This window comes from Cygnus olor, chromosome 6, assembly GCF_009769625.2.
Source record: "Cygnus olor isolate bCygOlo1 chromosome 6, bCygOlo1.pri.v2, whole genome shotgun sequence".
NCBI lineage: Eukaryota > Metazoa > Chordata > Aves > Anseriformes > Anatidae > Cygnus > Cygnus olor.
The window spans coordinates 1707121-1727148 of NC_049174.1; the positions used below are offsets into that span (position 1 = coordinate 1707121).

A 20028-nucleotide genomic window follows, 5' to 3' on the forward strand; every position below is an offset into this window, starting at 1 on the left:
TAAGGGGATTTTAAAGATTCATATAAATTAACACTTTTGCTCAGTGGAAATAGGATTTTTTTCAAGCACGGGCGCAAGGACATCCTCAAAATCCTTTTTGAGGGAGAGAAACATGAAAATCCAGTGTCTGATTTATGCAGTTTTTTTCATTTGGCAGATGAGAAGTGTAACTTAAAGACAGCCCGCACTTGTGTCACACCGTCAAAGGGCTTTTACAGCCTGCAAATCCACTGAGAATAATTCATTAGCTAACGGTTTTCATCTTCTCAGTTTCTCATCTCCTCGTTATAAAAATGTCACGATAACCAAAAACAAAGCACAAATAACTATAAATGTTATGAAATTCTTGGCATCACACATCCTTTTTTCCCCCTTTGATCTTGTTTCAGGAAGTAAAATAGGCGCTATGTTATCCATACCAAGTGAAGGTACCACCAAAGAGAGAGATGTATCTAAGAATACCCAAATCACTACAAACCTGTACATAATCATCTGAATCCGAGCCTTTAATGTAAATCTAAACAGATATATTGCAGTGGTGCAGTATTCTTCAGTATAAAGAGCCAGACTAATCAGTCACGCTGACCATTTGCGCCCTTAGCGTGTGTAAGCTATGTTGTAAGCACCAATACAGGTACAATACATAGAAAGCAACTGAAAGAAAGTGTAAAAGCTTTAGATAGACGGAAGGATGTTAATGACTGTCATGGCTTGACCTACTTTGGATTAGAGCCGCATACACCCAGATCTGGAGCAGTTTGTCTCGCGTCATACAGAAGAGCTGAAGAACAAATTCCCTTGCTCTGTTGAAGCCCAAGGCAGATGTGCCGTGGGCTTCCACAGAGAAAGGATTTCAAGGCCAGGGATTTGGGAATACGCTACAAGCTGTACAAAACCGAGTTTGTATTTGGATATACGTTCATATAGTTTCCAGGTGGTTATTTTCATGAAATAGTTTCTAAAGCGACCTATTTAGTTGGCCACGTATTGGTAGATGCTTGATACAGAAAACAGATGTAGAATACGGAATAGTTAGGACTGCTGTGCTCCTTGCTTGTGGGAAGATTTTGACTTTATAAAACTCAGACCGGAAAGGAAAGCGTGAGGTGTTGTCTCAGTAATAGTAACCAGGACCTGGGTCACTCAGGACCGAGTGTGTGTGTGTGCCCATTTCTTGTGCTTTTGTTGGGCTGCGCTGCTGCGGTGTGTTTCACATCACCGCTCCTCTGCTGCTGCAGCGCGTGTTTTGAGTTTTCATTGCATTTACACGTTTGTTGCCACGCTTTCCTACGCAAACACTCGGGGATTCATTGCAGTGGACAAAGAACGAGGCAAATCGACGAGTAAGTAGGAAACGTAGAGCTGATTGCACCAGGCTGCTCTCAAATAGCCAGGATAATTGAAATTGAGGAAATGACAAAGGACGGCTCTTCTGCGCCCAGATGACACGGATAACAGCGCTCAGAACCGTAAGTGAATTGAAAAAAAGAAATAATAACGTGGAAAGAGGCATTTTAGAGCCCCACGGAGCCGCCGTTACAGCGTGGCGGCGGCGGGGCCGGCCGGCTGCGGGCGCTGAGGGGGAGCTGCCCCCCACGACGTGGCTGGGGCTGGGGCCGTGTGGCGGCGGGGGCGGGCGCCTTTGTCAGCGGCTGCCCGCGGCCTCCCCCCGGCCCCGGCGCCGCCCAGGCCCGCGGGGCTGCGGCCCGGGGCCGGTGGCGCTGTCGGGGGCGGGGGCCCGGCCGCGGCCCCGGCGCTGAGGGGGAGGCGCGGCGCCCCTGCGCGGGGAGGCGCTCGCCCCGCCGCGGGCGCCCGGGGGCCGCTGCCGCAAGGACGGGGGGGTCCGGCCGCCGCCCTCCGCCGGAGCCCGCCGCAGTGCGCTGAGGGGAGGCGAGGAGAGGAGAGGGGCAGGTAGGGGCCGGGCGCGGGGAGGATCTGGGGGGGCTTTGCGGCGGCTCCGCGCTCGGCCCCGGGGGTCTCACACCCGGGGGTTATGGCTGGTGTGCGAGGCACAATGACGGCGGGGAAATAGGCTTCTGTTCCCGTCCTCCGGCTTGCTGTTGTTGTACCGGGGAGATTTTTCCTTAGCACGATTTTTCCTTGTTTTGTCTCCTTACCTTTGTGTGCTCATGTCGGTGCAAACCGGGAGGGTATTTGGATGAAAAATAAAAATCGTTTTTAGGCCGTGTGGTACCAAAATATGGTGTGTATGTGTGTTATATGTAGACAGTAATAGTTACATAATTTAATTTTTCTTGATTTGCTACCGAATAGATGGCAGGAGCGCATAGAGTGTATTTATAACATCCTCCTTTCCTTTCTGGGATGCTCTGTACAGAAGTCCTTGCACTGCGCGGCACTGCGTTGGAGTGTTTGTGGGAGATACAGCCCTGAACGCCTCCTGTGCCCGAGATCCGGCAGGAGCTTTTGCTTGCTTCCCTCACAGACAGCCAGGGCTGCCTCCTGCATGCTGTGAAACTTCGCTTGTAGCTTCTTTACTCCCCGGCCATTATATTGCATCAGAAAAATAAAGTCACACCAGTATAAATATTTCAGTAGAAATTATTTGCAGCACTAAGGGGCGCAAAGAAATCTGTGTTGTGGATGGATTAAAAAAAAAAACAAAAAAAACAAACACCTTCTTCCAATATGCAGATGCGCAATTTCCCCAAGTGTTAGACTCCTTTGGAAAAGTCCTCTGATGGCGTGGTTGCAGCATCAGACCCAAGGTATGATGTCAGTATCAGCATATGAAAGGAGCAAACCCAATGCTTCCTTTCTGTCACCACCGCTCCTCAAAAATACAGATCCTTTCATGTCAGCTGGAGATACCTCAGAGCATGTCAGGTGCTGTTCTGCGTGAGTGTATCTGTTTAGATACCTATCCCTGTTTATGTCTGATGCTGGAATTTAAACTTAGCACCTTAGAATGGACTCTGAGATTGCAGAGTTGAGAGGCTTGAGCAGGCACCATTTTAATGTCATGCTTAGTAGCAGTTTAACTTCAGAGAATTGTGGCTGGAAAGCGTTCAGTTCACCTTGCTTTGGCACGAGGAGAAGGCTGCTTGTAAAGGCAAACTTGTGGCATAGCTCGGTCCTGCTGGCGCTGTGGGACTGGTTTGGCTTGGAGTGTTCACGTCTCTCCACAAGGACCCTCAGCCTCCCTTAAAGACCGTCTTTGCTATCTTGCTATTTATTTTTAAAGGCAATTTTGCTAATGGGCACTTCTATTTGTTTTACACTTGCAATGTTTTTTCAAACCTGTTAAATTCACAGTGTTACGCCTTTAAGAAACCTTGTGATGTTACAGTGGCTGCCAGCCAGAACAATATACTGGTTTGTCAGATTTCCTGAGAAGAAATGGAATAAATTTTCTTTTGCCCACTTTATAAGATTAAATAGTAATGCCTAATTGAAAAAATTAATAGGCTTTTTTGTTTTCTTTGTGGGCCAGCGTTATTCAAACTGCAGATAAGGCTCCAGTATGCTGTAAAACAGGGAACTTTCTGAGTCTGGGACTGCATCTGCTTATTGCATTCTTGAATAATTAAGTATAATTTGTTTTCCATTTTATCTTTTTTTAGTCCAACTCAGCATTTTTTTTATTTTGTTTTTTCAAAAACTCTCCTTTAGTCAGACAGAAACAGGATGCTTAGGGTATTGCATTTATTCCATTGACTACCAGGTACTAACATAAGGGAGATAGTGACAAAATACCTATTTGGGTACCGGTACTTAATTGTTGAAAATGAGATGTAAATATGTGTTTAAAATTAATTACCATGCTCAAACCTTATGTTCAAGAGCATAGCCAATGGTGCTGCCTTTCAGAGTATGGGATGCTCAGCGTTGCTGAGCCTGGTGATGTTGATGGTGTCGCGGTGTCATCATGCCTGGCCTGCTCGCACTGCCCGTTGCTGACCTTTTGGTTATGTCGTGCAGGGGAAAGGCTGGAGTGAAGGTGCTCACCAGCAGGCAGAGTATTAACTTCAGTGCCCATCAGATGGAACCACTGGTGAATAAAACACAGTGAATTGTCATATGGTGTTTCAGGGTTTAAAAATAAGGAAAAGGCAATGGACAAGCGAATTGAATGTTTCCTATAGAAGTCCTCCTCCAGCGTAAAAGGAAAGGAGACGAACTCTTGTGTGCATGGAAGCCTGTGTGTTAGCACTCTGAAGCTAATGACCCTGTATGAGGTGTTTGTCTGACCATACCAGGGCCCTTCCAGGGTGAGAAGAATGTGATTAACTAATATTGTTATAAATTGGTATTTGAGTTTAGTGTCTAGGAAAAGTTCCACCTCATTTCCACTGAAACTGAAGAAAACTGTGCACTATTTATATGGATAATGATATCAGGCCTCTGTGGCAGCTTGTTCATGGTCAGCTGGAGTACCAGTGATGTTAAGGAAGAGGTAGAAAACACCTTTTTCTCTGGCCAGAGCAAAAGTGATAATAAAGCTTTGTGTAGCATGGGCATGTGCCCATGCTCATGGGGTGAGATAGGGAGCCTTTGTCCTCAAAGCTTGCCTGCCGCTGCCAGGTGCTGATAGCTTTTTGAGCAGGCTGTGTGTTTGCAAGTGATCTGGGCATGGAGGCTGAAAGGTACCGGGACTGTCAGTTTCCATTTTGTGGAAATCCAGCTTGTAATGGAATTGGGCCTGCCTCCTGGGATTTAGGTAAGGCGAGGAGAAATTTTCTACTGAAATACCATGGTACTCATGGAAGAGTTTAAGTAAAACTTTCAAAGTATTATTTGCTTTAGAAAAATATAGCTGCTAAGTTAAGTAGCACAGAAGAGTGCTCTCTTCTGAGCATCTTGGTAAAACTTCCGAGTTGTCATATTAAAAGACTGCAGCCAGATTGTATAAGCCCTGGACTCTTAATTCGAGATGCAGTCTCTCGTGTTACAAGTGTGCGTGTTTCTGTCATCCCCTCCAGCACCTAGGAATCCTATTATTTGTTTTGATCAAGTTGATGTTAGGCTTCCAGAGTTCGACTGACAGGATGTGAGTTCAGATTTCAAGGCAAATGGCTAGTTATAGCCTTCATATCTTTCTGTCTTACTTGTGCAGAGCTGTTGATTTTTCCCATGATACTGGGGAGAAAATTTCAGTGACTGTGGCTAAGCCTTGTTTGGGTGTAGATGGTTATGACTACTATCCAGATTGCTTGTGTCATGTTACATTTACGCAGTTTTGTGTCACAACTGTATTTGTATTTTTATGATTGAGGAGGACTGGTATGTTGATACAAACATTATTGAATGGACAATAGCACTTGTATTTACTGATTTGTTTTGTACGTTAGTCCTGAAGTATGCAATTTTGAAAAAAACAGAAAATGACATTTTCTTAAATGACAGTCTTGAGAGATAAAAATGAATTTCTCTCTCTTTATTTAAAAATAATTTTTGAGAAATAAAAATAAATAAACATGTGAAAAAGATTCTTTTCTTACACTTTTCTGTGTGGCACAATTGTAGCATGTATGTGTTCTGGAGAAGCAGTTATAATTGAATTGAATTTGAAATGGAAATGTGAATTCGGCATTATTTGTCCAAAAGACCTGATTAGTATGATCAAGCTGAAGTCAGTGGTCAAAGTAGTGTGCTGTTTGCCCTTTAGAATTATTAGGGAAGTACCAAAAAGTGGATGCTTGATGGTCTGAGCTATTCACTTTGGGAGTGGGTAAGGAGTGGAGGGAGTTGTTGTGACATAATTAATATTTTGGGTTTTGTTCTTTGTATCAACAGTGGAAATTATCTGGGAATTGTCTGGGAATTATTAGCCCTTGGAAATAAAGAACAGAATGTTGAAATTGAACAGTGAAATATACAACTGAATTGTTGAGCTGATGGTTCTTGATGCTGGCGTACAACAAATCACAAAATGAGTAGGCAAACCGGGGAATTGTTCAGATAGTTTAGGTAATTTGGTTCAGATTTCTTAAGGGGCATGCCTCTGTTCCTTTGAGAAGCTGCACAGAGACACACATCATCTGACTTGTGGACTTCTAGTCATAAAAACTTTAATAACATTGTCAATATGCCTATACGCCTTGTATTGACCACAGGAGAAAGATACGAGGTAACAACAATTAACATTTACATAATAAGCCCACCTAAATATTGCATGGAGGACAGTCAAATGTGTTCTCTTAAGTGCTACGATGGCCAGGATCCATTGGCTAGGATCCACTTGAAAATCAGATTAAAAGTTTCTGTGCTTGACAAATACAATGTCATTAGTTTAAAAATTCCCTGAAGGCTGGTATTGCAATTAGATGAGCCTGAAGCTTACAACAGTAAAGTTCATTTTCTTCCAGGAATGACAAACAGCATTTTTTTAAAAAAGAAAAAATAAAATACATTGGCTGATCCTTGTCAGAGTGAGTAACCTCAGTAGGAAAGAAGAGTTTGCCAGGAATAAATGCAACAGCCGAAGCCACAGCTCCTTATGGTCAGCGGGGTGGCCCAGCTGCAGGATGGTGGGAAGCAGCAAGATCTATGAGAGTCCTGCTGAAAGAGTACTCACAAGTGATCATTCATGAGGTGCTTAAGTGGGGATGCATGTTACAGATGCTGAGTATTGGCAAAAATAGCCACAAAAAAATTACAGAACCAGCAACTCATTTTGGATCTTGTTTGTCACAAAAACATCTTCCCATCTTTGGGTGATTCTTTGTTCTTTCAAAGAGTGTGAAATTCGTAGTTCTAGGCTACAGCATTCCAGCTTCAAAAGCTATGCTTGTGAAGCTGTATATTCTCTTTAGTTAAGATGTATTTTAAAGCCAGCTATTCTGCTCAGTTGATTGTGTTAATTTGCTGCAGCATTACTGGTTTGAACCTTTGAAGCTGGTAGTTTGAGAAAATAGTGATTCTCTCATACGAAATAGGAGTAGAGATTGTGAACTCATCTCTTTAAAATACAACCACAGCTACATAAAAACATCATTTATGTTTCTTTGCTTACTGCTCTAATAAAGATATCTACATTGACTAAATGAACATAAATATTGTTATCAAGGACATAATTCCTCAAATATTTGTATTGCGTAGGAAAATTACAAACCTGACTGTGGTGGGCTCTCTGAGACTGGTGAAACTTTGGTCGGGGTGAGCAGGGCTGCGGAGGTACCTGCTGTCCAGCCACTTGAAAGTAGCGTGGATCAGACAACCGTGTTTTGTGAGAAGAGCGTTTATCACGTGTCCCGCACTGCTGCGTGGCTTCGGCATCTGTTCCTTGGCTTGTTCTGCATACAAGTAGCCCTAAAGCTAGGCTCTGTTTTGGGGTTGGAAAAGGCACCAATTCCATTCTTGTTTCCAGGAGAGGAAAAAAAAAAAACAGAAACCACTCTCCTCTTGAAGAGAAAGCAACACTTAAGAAGATTTATTGCATATTGTTGTTGCAGGTTATTGTGTCCATAAATATGTACAGATATACACCTTGTTTCATAAAACATCTGGCTTCACGTTGTGAGTAATGTCATGTTGAGTAATGTCCAGATCATTGCAAAAATGCTGTGAAGATCTAAGTATGTGTAGAAAAGTATCAGAACAAGAATAAATGCCAGAGTTCATTGTTGTTTTACACTATGTTTTTGACACAAATGCTTGCCTGATAATCTCTCTGTGAAGTTATGACATCCTTCTGTTTTCCTAAAACCGTTTCACTGTTTGTTTTGGAAGATTTTTTTGTTTTTATGCTAATTTTTTTTTAAATTTTATTACTGATATTAATAGAGACTGCAGGCAGGGACATAGACTTAAGTACTGGATTTCTAGCGAAGGCAAATTAATAAGGCTTTGGTTTAGATATACTCCAGAAAGCCTTTTTTTTGTTTTTTTAATTGTCTGTATTGCAGTTGTTATGTTTGCCTCATCGTGATGGGAGAAATCACCAACTGAAACCATCAGCTGCCAAGGCTTTAAGAACATGAAGTCAGGAGATTTGTAGCTCTTCTATGGCTTGCTGTATGCTTTTCTCAGTTTACAAAGAGTTTGAGGTATTGTAGACACAAGTATGTTCAATGCCTCTTGACATAAGCTTTATCAGTCTTCAGTTAGCAATAAAGAGACAGTCCTTGCTTTATTAAGGAAAAAAAGGCTGACAAGTTTTGTTTCTTGTTTCTGAGGATAAATGTATTTCTATTATGTTTGCTGATTATAAATGTATGGGGTAAATAAAATCAATGTAAGGAGGACTAATATATGTATGTAATTTTCTTACTTTAATGGGAGAAGTACCTCATGTTGGCAAGAATGAATCTTCTGTTTTACAGCTTTTTATCTTACTGTAAACGTGTGTTTACTGTTTATTTTTATTCAGTACTGCAGTCCATTTTGGCTCTGTTCTTAAAAGAAAAGATAAGCCACAGGTCTCATGCCTTTCACTGTGTCTCCTTTCCAAGGTTTGTGGTGTTATTGTTACCAAATAACTTTTTTTCTTTCCAATGTTTTGATAAAAATCCACCCAAACAAAAGAGGAGACTGCTGTGGGGGAAAAACACAAGAATTGTTAAACTCTCAAGTACTCAGCCTGGAAATATAGAAATACTTTTCCTCAAATCTTTCTGCTCTGTAATCTTCAGTTTTATCTGAGGCTCTCATACACTCAAACATTTCTGACAGATTAATGTCATTTTTTAAATTCATGACATCCCTTTTTAATGCCTAAGACAATGTTGGCTATCTGTATATTCAACAAAGACTTTCTTTACTAAAATATGTATTGATTAACCATGTGTGAAACAACAGAATGGAAATAATCTTCATAAGTACAGATGGTGAAGAGTTCAACCCTTTAAATACTTCAGATACAGGAGAACCCTGGAATAAGAAATATTTCCAAGCTTAATTTCTGAATGTAAAATGTGTTGACTTAGTGTCTTAGCTGATTGTATAGCATTTGGATAACAAAAAGCATGTTGAAAGAGTAAAGGATTTAGCGTTCTACTGAATATGCTTTGTGACTTGTGACACAGGCTGTAACTCAGCTTGTCAAGTAATTATTTTGCTCTGAGTCCACAACTCTAACAGAAATTGATGAATGCTTACTCATGTAAGTAGCCCTATAAAAAATCAATGTCATAATCTCTCCTTGTTAGTACGGAAACAGTTATGAAATCACTCCCTGCCCCTGCCGTCTTAACAGCGGGGACAGGGAGATGGCATCCCAAAACTATCCTCACAGGTTCTGGTTGTGCATCTTCCTGCTGTCATGGATGACTTACCTCTTTGTTCCTCCTCTGTATGTTGTAAGTGTAAACCTGATTCATTATGTCTCGGGAAGCTGCTAATGAAATCTTTCAGACCGATTCCCTAAGTCCAGTACAGGTTGTTGAAGCCTCGAAATGGTGTCTTCTAAGGAAGGAGAAAAAAAATGAAGCCTTGCGTCCTGTGGAAAAGAAATGAATCTTCTCCACTGAGTTCTGTACTGAATGATTTGGATAGGGGAAGCTGGTCTTGTAACACTACTGTTATTTTTTTTAAAGTTTCCAAACTTAATGAGGTTTACTGAAAAAGGAGTCAGTTGTAAGCCTGATTACAGCTAATGTAAATGGGCCTAATTCTTAATTGGGCTACTCTGATTTACACTTCTTAAAACAGGTCAATTACAATTTAAATTAAGTGGATTAAAATAATATAGTCCGCTTTGATGAGTGGATCTGATCAGTTTTTCCTTCAACCTGTGCAATGTACTGAGAAACCTGTTTAAAAATACTGTGAGATGTAATTTACTACATAAAAACAGCAAAAATATTGGGTGCTGTGTTCACATTTCATGTATATAAGGAAAAAGCTTTCTAGTGTGAATATTTTACTTTCCAACTTTCCTATGAAATAGGTTCTTCAGTGTGTATGGGTATGGTTGCATGTACTTCATTTTGCAAGATGTCAGATAGTTTAGTTTAACTGGAGTTGATTGAAGGCATTTCATGTCATTAAAATGGAAACATAGGTAATCATATTTTGTGTTTTTGTATCTCTTCACTAAAAGTTCAGGTACGTGATATCTACAGTGTACATGTCTGTGTTTCTTCATGTTGTTAGTTAACAGGAATTAAAAAATGTCCATTTGTGATCTCCAGAGCATGAATATTCCGAGCTGCAGTTACCTGCTACTGCCACATTTTCACCTGCAGGTGATATTTTACTTACCTGCAGCTTGTATTAAATAGTACGGCTAAAAAGCTTATTGAGGGGAACAGAGTACCACCTGTTTCACCTTTTGGCCAAAACTGAACATGTAATACTGCAAGCTATTTTTTTTTCCGTGTGTGTGTATGCGCAGAAATACAGAGTAGCTTTAAGTCTTTATCCATTATTTACACATGGGGAGGACCCAAGCAATAAAGAATTTCAAGTGCTTATAGCATTGTTCCTATCAGTGCAGGAAAAGTTTTGTACAGGCATTTATTGTGGAAAGAATGAGTAGGGCTGGGAACTGTTCCATGTGCGCCTGTCTGGTGTGCTGCAGTTAGTAAAGGATCAAGGGTGAAAGAACTGGGGCCTAAATGCTCTTGCTTGTAGGATTCAGCTACTGAGCAGTCTTCCAAACTAGATCAGTGAAATCTGAAGTCTTATAGAAGCTTCCAAACATCTGTTTCTGAAAGCATTTCCATGACAAATGGTGTCCCAGTGTGAAAAACTTCCTCTTGCTGCTCTTACTTCTCTTTCAGAAAGCATGTCATAAAAAATGATTGTTTAAACTGTGCTTTTGTTTCATGGGACAACCTCCGTTCAATCTGCTAAGGACCTCACTATTGCTTTTGCTTTACAGATACTGATATTAGTCGTAGTAGCAGTATAAAACTCAAAGACTAGTGCATACGTTCTCCTATTTCCTGTTGAAACTTAGGATGGCAAAGTAACGCATCCCCCCAAAACTATTAAGCTTCTTAAGTATCTTTCCTTCATAGAAATAATATATAATATAGAAAGTCCTATAAAGAACTATAGCTGGCATATCCTCCTATTCCTGAGTGATAGTTCAGCCATTATGGAGTTGATTATTTTAAATTAAACTTGGTTATTTTAAGAGTCCAAGTGATTTTATGTAAAGCAGATTATGAGATTTTTTTCCCTTAATTATCATTAGTGTGCATTTAATGTGTCTGTTTAATTACAAAACCTCAGAATTTTAATCGATTTAACCACAGAACAGGAACAATGTGAATTTTAAGACAATATATATTCAGAAATGTCACATATCCATTATCTTTAAATTATTCTTTTGATTCCTTTCTTTGAAGTTTTCCTATCTTATCATCATATATGTCCCAAAGCACTTTTTCTTTTGATTTCCTTCCTTCACTGATTTTCTCTCACTCTGTTATTTTTGTGTGTGTGTGTCTTCAGGGATCTCTGCAGTTCTCATCGTTCTAACACCTCCCCAGGCCTTCAGTAATTTTGGACTTCTGCAGTTCTCTGCATACACATTACTTCTCACAGCCCTGGTTGTCCTTTTCTTTCTCTTTTCTAATGAGGATGGGAACCTGGAGAGTTATCTTAAGTCTGAATGTGCCTGAGTAGAGTAATAGAAGAAAATATTTTTCTGAAGACATGCTCTAGATCATGGAGACAGCTCTGGAGACAGCCATGCTGTCCAGCTATGGGATGAGCAAAATGTGAATCGGGGGCAGTGTTGTGGCCAGAAAACAGGGGCTGTGATGAGGATTCAGGTGCCTCTCCCCTCTGCCTGGTGTGTTGCAGGGGACTGGGCTCACCTTTTCAATCAGCTGCAGAACTGTGCCAGTGCTCTGACTTTTCTGAAAGATGTCACAGATGTCACATGTGAGAGACTGAAAGTGTGTTGTTGTTAGACATCTCCCATGCATCAGGGAAGGATGGCACATACTGGCTTTTGCTTTCACCTCCAACAACTCCAATACACTAGCAATAAGGAGGAACATTCAGTGGAGCTTATTTCTCTCTTTCCCACAAAAATGAAGAGAAGGATGCTCTCTTTCAAAGTATGCAACAAGGCAGATGAAGCAAGGAGTAATTAGGATCAGTTTACAAAATCATTTGCTGCAGGTGTGCATGTGGTTTTTATCAGTTGGAATGTTACAGCTTTTTTCATAGAACTCAGCCATAAAAGAGTAAGGTTAGTACTTGGATTTTTTTTTTGGTCTCTTCAAAAAATTAAAAATACAGTGGTATTCCCACACACACAATACTATTTTAGGTTAAGATTTTTTTTAGCAAAATCATGCAATTGTTAGAGCCATTTCTGAGCTGAGAACAAATTTGTAATGTTTTTATATGTTTTTTGCATACAGTAATTTCAAAGCATCAGTCTAGAAGTGGTCTATGATGCTTTTAGTTCTTGAAAAGTATTATTATCAGATGCAAGGGCTGTGAGCAATAAGTAAACATCAGTGATACATATATGTGCTTATGTAGACATAATTGCTGCAGAAATAGGTACTGCATGATAGCGGTTCTTCGAAGACTACTAAGTAATGAGAAGACTTCTCTTTTTCTCTTAGGACAGTGGTGCTTTGGAGCATACTCTTCGAACAACTTGATGCAGGCAATTATATTTTGAGTTTGAGATGTTAGAAAAAAAATAATTCCTCTGCCAGTTATGATATCCAGAAGCCTTTTGTACTTCTCTGTTCTTTGTTAGCTTTGAACATTTCTGATTAGCATCAACACTTAGAAACTCTACATGGGCCAAAATCTGTCATAACAGAACCTACTGAAGTGTGTTTGTGTCTAAAACTGTGAATTTTGGTCTAAATCAAATGCTTTTGGCTTTCATATCTCATGGTCTTGTTTGGGGCAGCTGCTTATAGAGAAGAATTTAAAAAGCAACTGTATGAGGATTTCAAGTCATTAGCTTCTATCAGTGTCCTCTGTTCTTTCCGTCTGCCTGGATTCATTTGTTGCACTTTCATTGTGCTTGTCTCATGTGAAGCACGAATTTGTGGGCCATGCTCTTGAGAAATTTCTGCTGAACTTGGTAAAATGTTAGCATTAGGTAATGCATGCCAAGCTGCAACTGTGTTTTATCCTGCAAAATAACATACCAGGTATGGAATTCATAAGATCAGTCAGGAAAACTAGAATACCCTTTCTTTGAGAAGTCTGTGGAGGCTAGGAAGCAGTTTTGTGGGAGATGAACAGCTTTTGCAAAATCAAAGGCACAAGTCACAGTTTAATTGTAAATATTTGATACAGCTTGGTATTTAACACTGCATTGCTGTACTCAATAGCCAATTAACAGCTTATTTTCACTGTTATTAACACATTCAGAAGGAAGCTTACTTCTATGGAGAGAGGAGGAGAAAAAATAAACTTGTCAAAAGGCAATTAAGTATTTAGCCATAACTTTGTCTGGAAAGGCCTCTGGGAATTATGTAAGCTGTGTGTTGGATGTGCATCCATCATTCACATAAACCAGCAATTGGATGGAAAATCTGGACTGCTGATTTAGTTTAGGAAGAGCCTTTTAGATAACGTTATCGTGACACTTGTAACAAAACTACCGCCCCTTCAGTACCTTGCCTTGTTCTTCCTCTTGCGATTAAGCAGGAGAGGTTTTGTTCTTCCTTTAGCAGCTGAAGAACATCAGCCTCAGGAGAAGAGAGACTCAAGTAGCTGCTCTAGTACTGAGTGCAGTAGATTTTACTCTTTATATAGAGGGCTAAAATCACAAGGCACTGTCTAACTCTATAGGAATTTTAAAGAATGACTGAAAAATATAGTAGGACTAGACAAGAAGTCTAGTTCTATTTCATATTATTTCAAAAGTATGAAATAGCTTTAATGAAACTAAGTTGTGTAGAATTTTTTTTTTTTATTGTGGGGAAAAACAGTGGGAAGGATGACAGATACCTATAGAGTCATGATTAATACAGAGAAACTGAATAGATTTTTTCTTTCATTGTTTGAGATAATGTAGAAGCTAGGCAGTAGCTAACAAAACCATCATGGAAGAAACATGAAAAAAAAGAACATAGTTAAATTCTGCTTGTTATAAAGTATTGTGGGAACCAAAAATACATAAATTCTGATATAGTAGTACTTGGAAATGGTTCAGAACAGCGTACCAGTGTGGCAAGATTTAGGGGTGACGGTGGCTCACATAGCTTAGACTGGGTGCACTGGTGTGACTGGAGGGAGTGAGGAGGGACAAAATTAGGCTTTTGAACATGAGACCCTTTTCAGACTTGAGATAGCAGCACCAATCTCTGAAACTAAGTGCACTTTGAAAATAATAGCTCCGAGTTTAACTGGAAATCTGTGTGACTGTTGGTTCCCCAAAGCCACTGTTAAAATACAAAACCAAATTGACTGCTGTTGTGGTGAGAACCTGTTATGCTTTGCTTTCAGTGTGGAGACTAAATGATATTTGCTCTGGAAATACTGTTTTATATCAGTTTATACATTCAGTAGTTCTGCATAAGGAAGACATTCCTGCGAGAGAAAGGATTTGGATAGCTTAATCACATTTCAGCCCCCTGACAATTTGGAGGTGGTGGTGGTGCTTTGGCTGCTCTTCCAGAAAACAGTGCCTCATCACGACCTGCAGCAGGGTTAAGATGTAGGTAGAACCACACTGTAGTAAGTTTTAGTTCAACTAAATCATACATTTGTGGCCTCCCCCTGCAGTGTTTAATGGATGATTAAAAACAGCCTGTTTTGTTTCAATAAATGTTCTTATTTTCTGGAAGAAATGCCAGGCTTGTTAAAATACCTCTGGATTCATTAAGAGAAGTTTTAAAATGCTTTATGTAGTTCACTGTGATTGCTTTATTAAGTGTTTTAGAAAAGGAAAATGTTTCCTGAGAAAAACCGTGGGACTCAGAGTAAAAAATAAGTAGCTTCTCTGCTTGGAAGGAAAGGTAGGTAGGGATAATTTAGCAGTCTTGCACTTGTATTCACAAGGACTGTTCACTTACGGTATCATTGACAGCAAAAGTTTGCTGTTAATTGAGGGGGGCAAATTTTTCTTATTTTGCAAATTGTCATCGCTGAAAAATTGTACTTTTTGTTTAGTTTACGAGCAAACAAAACAGTCATGGGATGGTTCTAGTGATTTAGGTGGTTTTATTTGTTTATTTTTCAATGGATTTTAATTTCTGTGGATGCACATATAGTGCACACCTCATTCCTTAGCCCATAGAGTTGTGGAGGTGAGATACAGGTTAGGCAGTGTGGACCAGCATCCTTAAGAAGAAATACATAGACAGTGGGGAGTTGGGTCTTGTCAACGCGGGGCTGTGAGGAAATAAGGAGGAAGCCTAAAAGGAGGTAAATGACTGTTAAAAGTCATTTGCCATGCTAAATTGCCACTTAGTCTGTTGGAGGGTTCCCAGGCTTGTCATCTGTTATTGGCATGTTAGCTTTATTTAACGGGCTAAAAATAATTAAACAGTGCAATTTTATTACTGCTTGTTCTAGTTTTATATTTCTTCATTTCAGCTGATGATTTGGGGGATGAACAGCATTGCACAATTGTTTTCTCTTTCAAAAACAAAGAAAATGGGTCTCGGTTAAATAGGCACAATATGTTGTTCATATGAGATAGTGTGTTTGAATGTTAACGTGGAAGCAGGCTGAGTGGAAGAGACTGATTTTCCCATACTGTGATTCTACTACTGTCGCTGTTGGAGAATACAGTATTGCATATTGTCAAGAATCGGTCGTATCAAAGCCATTGTATACCACTTGATTTCTTAAGCCTTCCTGCAATTCAGGAATTCAATTTCCATGTTACTTTGTTTTCTATGTTTTTATGTTTAAAATACAATATTTTAAGTACATTGATGTATACATTTAGCTTTTCCATATATTGAATTCAGTATGCAGTGTTTAAAACCATGTTTTCCAACTTTGGTTGGTAGCCTTAGGCAAAAGCTTTTTATATTATATTTATATATGTATATATTTTTTTCTGGTTCTGTAAGTACATTGTTACTCTTCCTTGACTCTAATCCAGAAATGTTCCGAGTGTAGCAAAGTTCACATCACTGGCTGTGATTAAAAGAGGCAAGTTTGGACCTTACTAAGTTTCCTGGTTGACCTCAAAGGCATTTAGTTTTAAGAGGGATATGGAAAAGAAACTTTGGAGTTCATCCAGAATGTGACCTTAATAGGCAGGTTTTTGTTTTGCTTGCCCAGCGTGCACAATATAATTCATGTTCATTTTTGAAAATTTAATTTCTTATTTTAACTTCACAGCATCACCTGCTACAGAACCGAAGCTAACGTAATGTTGGCTCAGATATAGCAGGACTGTGGTCTTCTTTTCTTCAGTGCACTCATTAAGTATGTAGGAACACTTGGTAACAGTAAGAACTTGTGCTGACATCTTGCAGGTACTAAACTTGTGTTTAAATTTACACACGAGTAGCTATTTAGGAAAATGTGTATGTTTAATTAACTATCAGAGACGTGTTTGCATTTAATGTCTTTATGAAGCATTTATGTTAATAACAGTTCTCAGAACAATAAATTGTAAGAAGGAATTTACCTAAAGTAATTTTCCTTTAAGAAAGGGCAAAGAAATGGTTTAATAAACACCCTTGGCATTTGGACTCTAGATTTGATGCACTTTGCTGGAAAAAAATGTTTTTAATTCAAGTATTTGGATTTGTAGGGCAACTTAGTTGAACTTTGTTTCATAAAAAGAAAGCAGTCTTAATTGTAAAAAAAATATATACAATCCAATAAAATTGATAACTAGAGATGAGAGAGGAAGCACAAAGCAAAACTAAAATTTTATATGTGATTCTTATTTAAAAAAAAAAGGTATTGCACACTTAATTTTGAACCTTATTCTCTTAGACTTTTTCCTTTATTGTCTTACGTACCTTGCAGCCAGAGGCTTAGTGCAGGAGTGGAGTTTTGCATATTTTTTTAGTCAGAATTGCGTCATACTTCAGTACTGTCTTCAAGAGGCAGTTACTTCTGTAGTAGAAATGTGGATCTGAAAAACAGTGGTGCATTACAGCAAACTGGCCAGAATGAAGGAAGATACTGTCCTTGCCCTGAAAAAAGCTGCCAAAGAATCAAGGGCCAAATTTGAATACTAAGCAAGAAATCTGACTCTGTTTTGTAGTGGAGTATGTTTAAGAATTGAACTGTTTTGAAGATGAAATCCCAAATCATCCAAGTAGTGATGCACATTTTTCAGTCCAGGTTGGCAGAATACTGACGTGCCTACTCAGTTAGCATAGATGCTTAATTGGATGACTGGAGGAAAGCTGTAATTGCAGATGTTGAAAAACGTGAGTCAAACTCCTTCCTCATTGGAAAATCAGCCCTATTTTTACGAAATCAGTCTCTAGATTATCTTTTAAATGCAGGTTCCTATAGGGATCTTTTTTCCTTTAGAGAGGAGGCTTTTAGGTCCAAAAAGGATGGAGGAGTTCCTGTTGGAATGGCAAAATCTGGGTTTATAGACAGAGTGAACACCAGAGCTTCCCATCTTTGAAATTGCTTTTGAAGACAAACTCAGATAAGTTGAGTATGTTGTTGCTCAGAATATCATTCTTCTGCCTGTTACTTTCATAGTTGGTTATTTGTGTGTTTAAACACTAATATTTTGTCCAGGTTAAGTTTTATTCATATTACATGTGCATTTTTTGACTCGTCTTAGACACAGATCTCTGAAGATAAATGAAACACAGCTGAATCTGATGAGATCGGTGGGCCTTTCTTGCCTCCTCTGCTGCAAATCAGTGAGCCTGTGTCTGTTCAGTTTCAGGAAAGTACTGTAGCGACTTCAGTGGCATTAGACTGAATTTTGTGTGACTCAGAAACCAGGAGAGCCAGTGTTCAGTAATGCTCAGGGCCTCGATCTGAAGGCCTCTCTGAGTGTGATATCTTCAGCTGATCGTGTACCAGAGAAAAGCAAAAAAATCCTCTATTCAGCTCCCTGCACCCTACCCAAAGCACACACAAAAATATAAAACAAAAATCTGATGGTCTGATTGGAGGAAATAATCTGTTCCTACACCAGGTCTGGTGATCTGCTTTACTTCGGTCAAGTGATCTGTGCTTATTTATATGTTTGTTTAAAACACTCCATGTGTCATCTTGTAACACTTGTCTAAGGAACATGATTTGGGTAACAAGAGGTATGTTCTTTTTCCTGTGGCTCACAAAGAACCAGTCAAAGGCAATACTTGTAGAACTGACGATGCAGACCCCAGAAAGAAATGCTCTTCATTTCACTCCTTTCACAACCTTTATATAAATTCTTCCAGAGGTAAAGGAAAGCCTTCACTTTACGAGCGTGTCATGTAAAAAAGATTCTGCCTGATGGTAAGCCTTGTATTTTTGCTTTCAGTCTTTCTCAGTAAAATGTTTCAAGGTTCAGCTACAATCACTGCTAGGAAATGGCAGAATGTTTCAAGGTTGCATTGATTTAGCTTTAACTGTTAGCCACTGGATCCTATTGCATTGTAATCAGCAAGGTTGAAAAGATCTTGCTACCAGATCTTTTCAGTGAGAAAGTGCTTATGTCTGGTAATCGGATGACCTCTCAGTCTTCTCTTCAGTTAGCTAATGTAGACAGGGATCCCTAAGACTTCAGAAATGGAAAAAAAATAAATGGTACAGGAAAGTAAATGGTGAATGATGATGAGAGTATAGGAGGCAGAGCAAATAGGATGGCATTTATGAAACATACTAGAAACAAATACACTTAAAAAAAAAACACAAACCAAAACTAAAAAAATTTAAATCAACTGTATCTTTGCTGGATGGTGAAATTATAAACAATGTCATAGGAAGGCAGAATTGTATGCCTGCTACCTGGATAGACCCCACAGAACCATCAAGGTGCCCTACCTAATACTATAAGGATCTTCTGGGATCTTCTGCCTGTATCTCCCACTTCTGGGACGGGAAAACTTGGAGAAAATTTGTTTCATAAAAAAAACACCACCACCACCAACAGATAACATGAAAGATCACACCTGGTATATGAAAATGTTTAAACACCTTTCCCCTCCAAATTACCAAATTTCCATTTACATCTGTATCAGATATTGATTTAAGCTCTAATTTTGGGACTGCTTTTGTGCAAATTTCCATTACATTCATTATGGATGTGCAGAGTCTGCTTACACAAAAAGAGCTGCAGTGTTGTAATCTGCTAAGTTTAAGGACTTGTAAGGTAAAAGGGAAAGGGCTAAGAATATTGCTAGGAGCATGGTAATTGGAGGTTGCTGCTACCAGAACCATTCATCCAGCCTGCAGCATGCTCTGTGTGTTCTGTAGCTGTGCCAGAAAATGCACTGCATGAATAATCTGGGCAGTTGTGGTCTGTTCCCTGTTTCTGGGCTCAACTTCAGAACACCTCAGGATGTCTGGCAAAATACCCTTTCCAACTGTTGGAAGAGGGCATACACCACAGTACCACGTGTGAACAGATTAGTGCACACATGGAAGTTCAAGGGACAGAGAGGAGGTGCAGTATTTGGTCTTCAGTTGACACCAGAAGAATCTCAAATGTCTTCCTGGCCAGGAGCAACTGCATATACTGTGTTCTCCTGCAGAGTACAGGACAAAACTTGGAGTCTTTTGGGGTGAGTTAATACACAGCTTCTGGGGAGCTGAGATGCAGGATTTCACAGATAAGTTCCCTGGTCTGTGCCATGCAGGAAGGCACATTAGATGGGCTTAATTCTGTCTTCAGAATTGAACTCTGTGGCAATTGCTGCACTGTTTATGATCAAGACCTGTATGTGGCCTTTGTACAAGTGTTGTCATTTGTTTTTTCCCCACAGTTGTCCAAATTTCTTTACTGTTTTCCTCTCTTTTCTTCGTCATTCGTTAGCTTTCTTTCTGTGTACTTTTTGCTTTTGCCAGCGATGAGCTCTCATCCTGCTGGTTTAATTTTTTTTTTTTTATTTGAGAGAAAATGCAACTTGGCTGATGTTATCTGGGAGCAAGCCAGTAGCAGCTAAAAAAAACGAATGGAAACTAAGTCTTCCAAAGCTTTCCCATTTTAGATGAAATTGCCCAACTTGGATATCATCAGTTTTGTGTGATGGTAGCTGG

At 39.6% G+C, this 20028-nt stretch overlaps 1 protein-coding gene across 5 annotated transcripts in view; it reads left to right on the top strand.

The window, feature by feature from the left end:
• Window positions 1-20028, top strand: part of HECW2 (HECT, C2 and WW domain containing E3 ubiquitin protein ligase 2) — a 195047-nt gene that overhangs the window by 16923 nt on the left and 158096 nt on the right. Inside the window, exon 1 of one of the 5 annotated variants that reach the window (XM_040562669.1) lies at window positions 1228-1469. The exons of 2 other annotated variants lie outside the window; for them this stretch is intronic. The gene's annotated coding sequence lies outside the window, so the exon portion shown is untranslated. Of the gene's footprint in view, window positions 1-1227; window positions 1470-1768; window positions 1912-20028 lie in introns of those variants that run through there. 2 more of the 5 variants (XM_040562670.1, XM_040562666.1) reach the window with 2 other exon arrangements.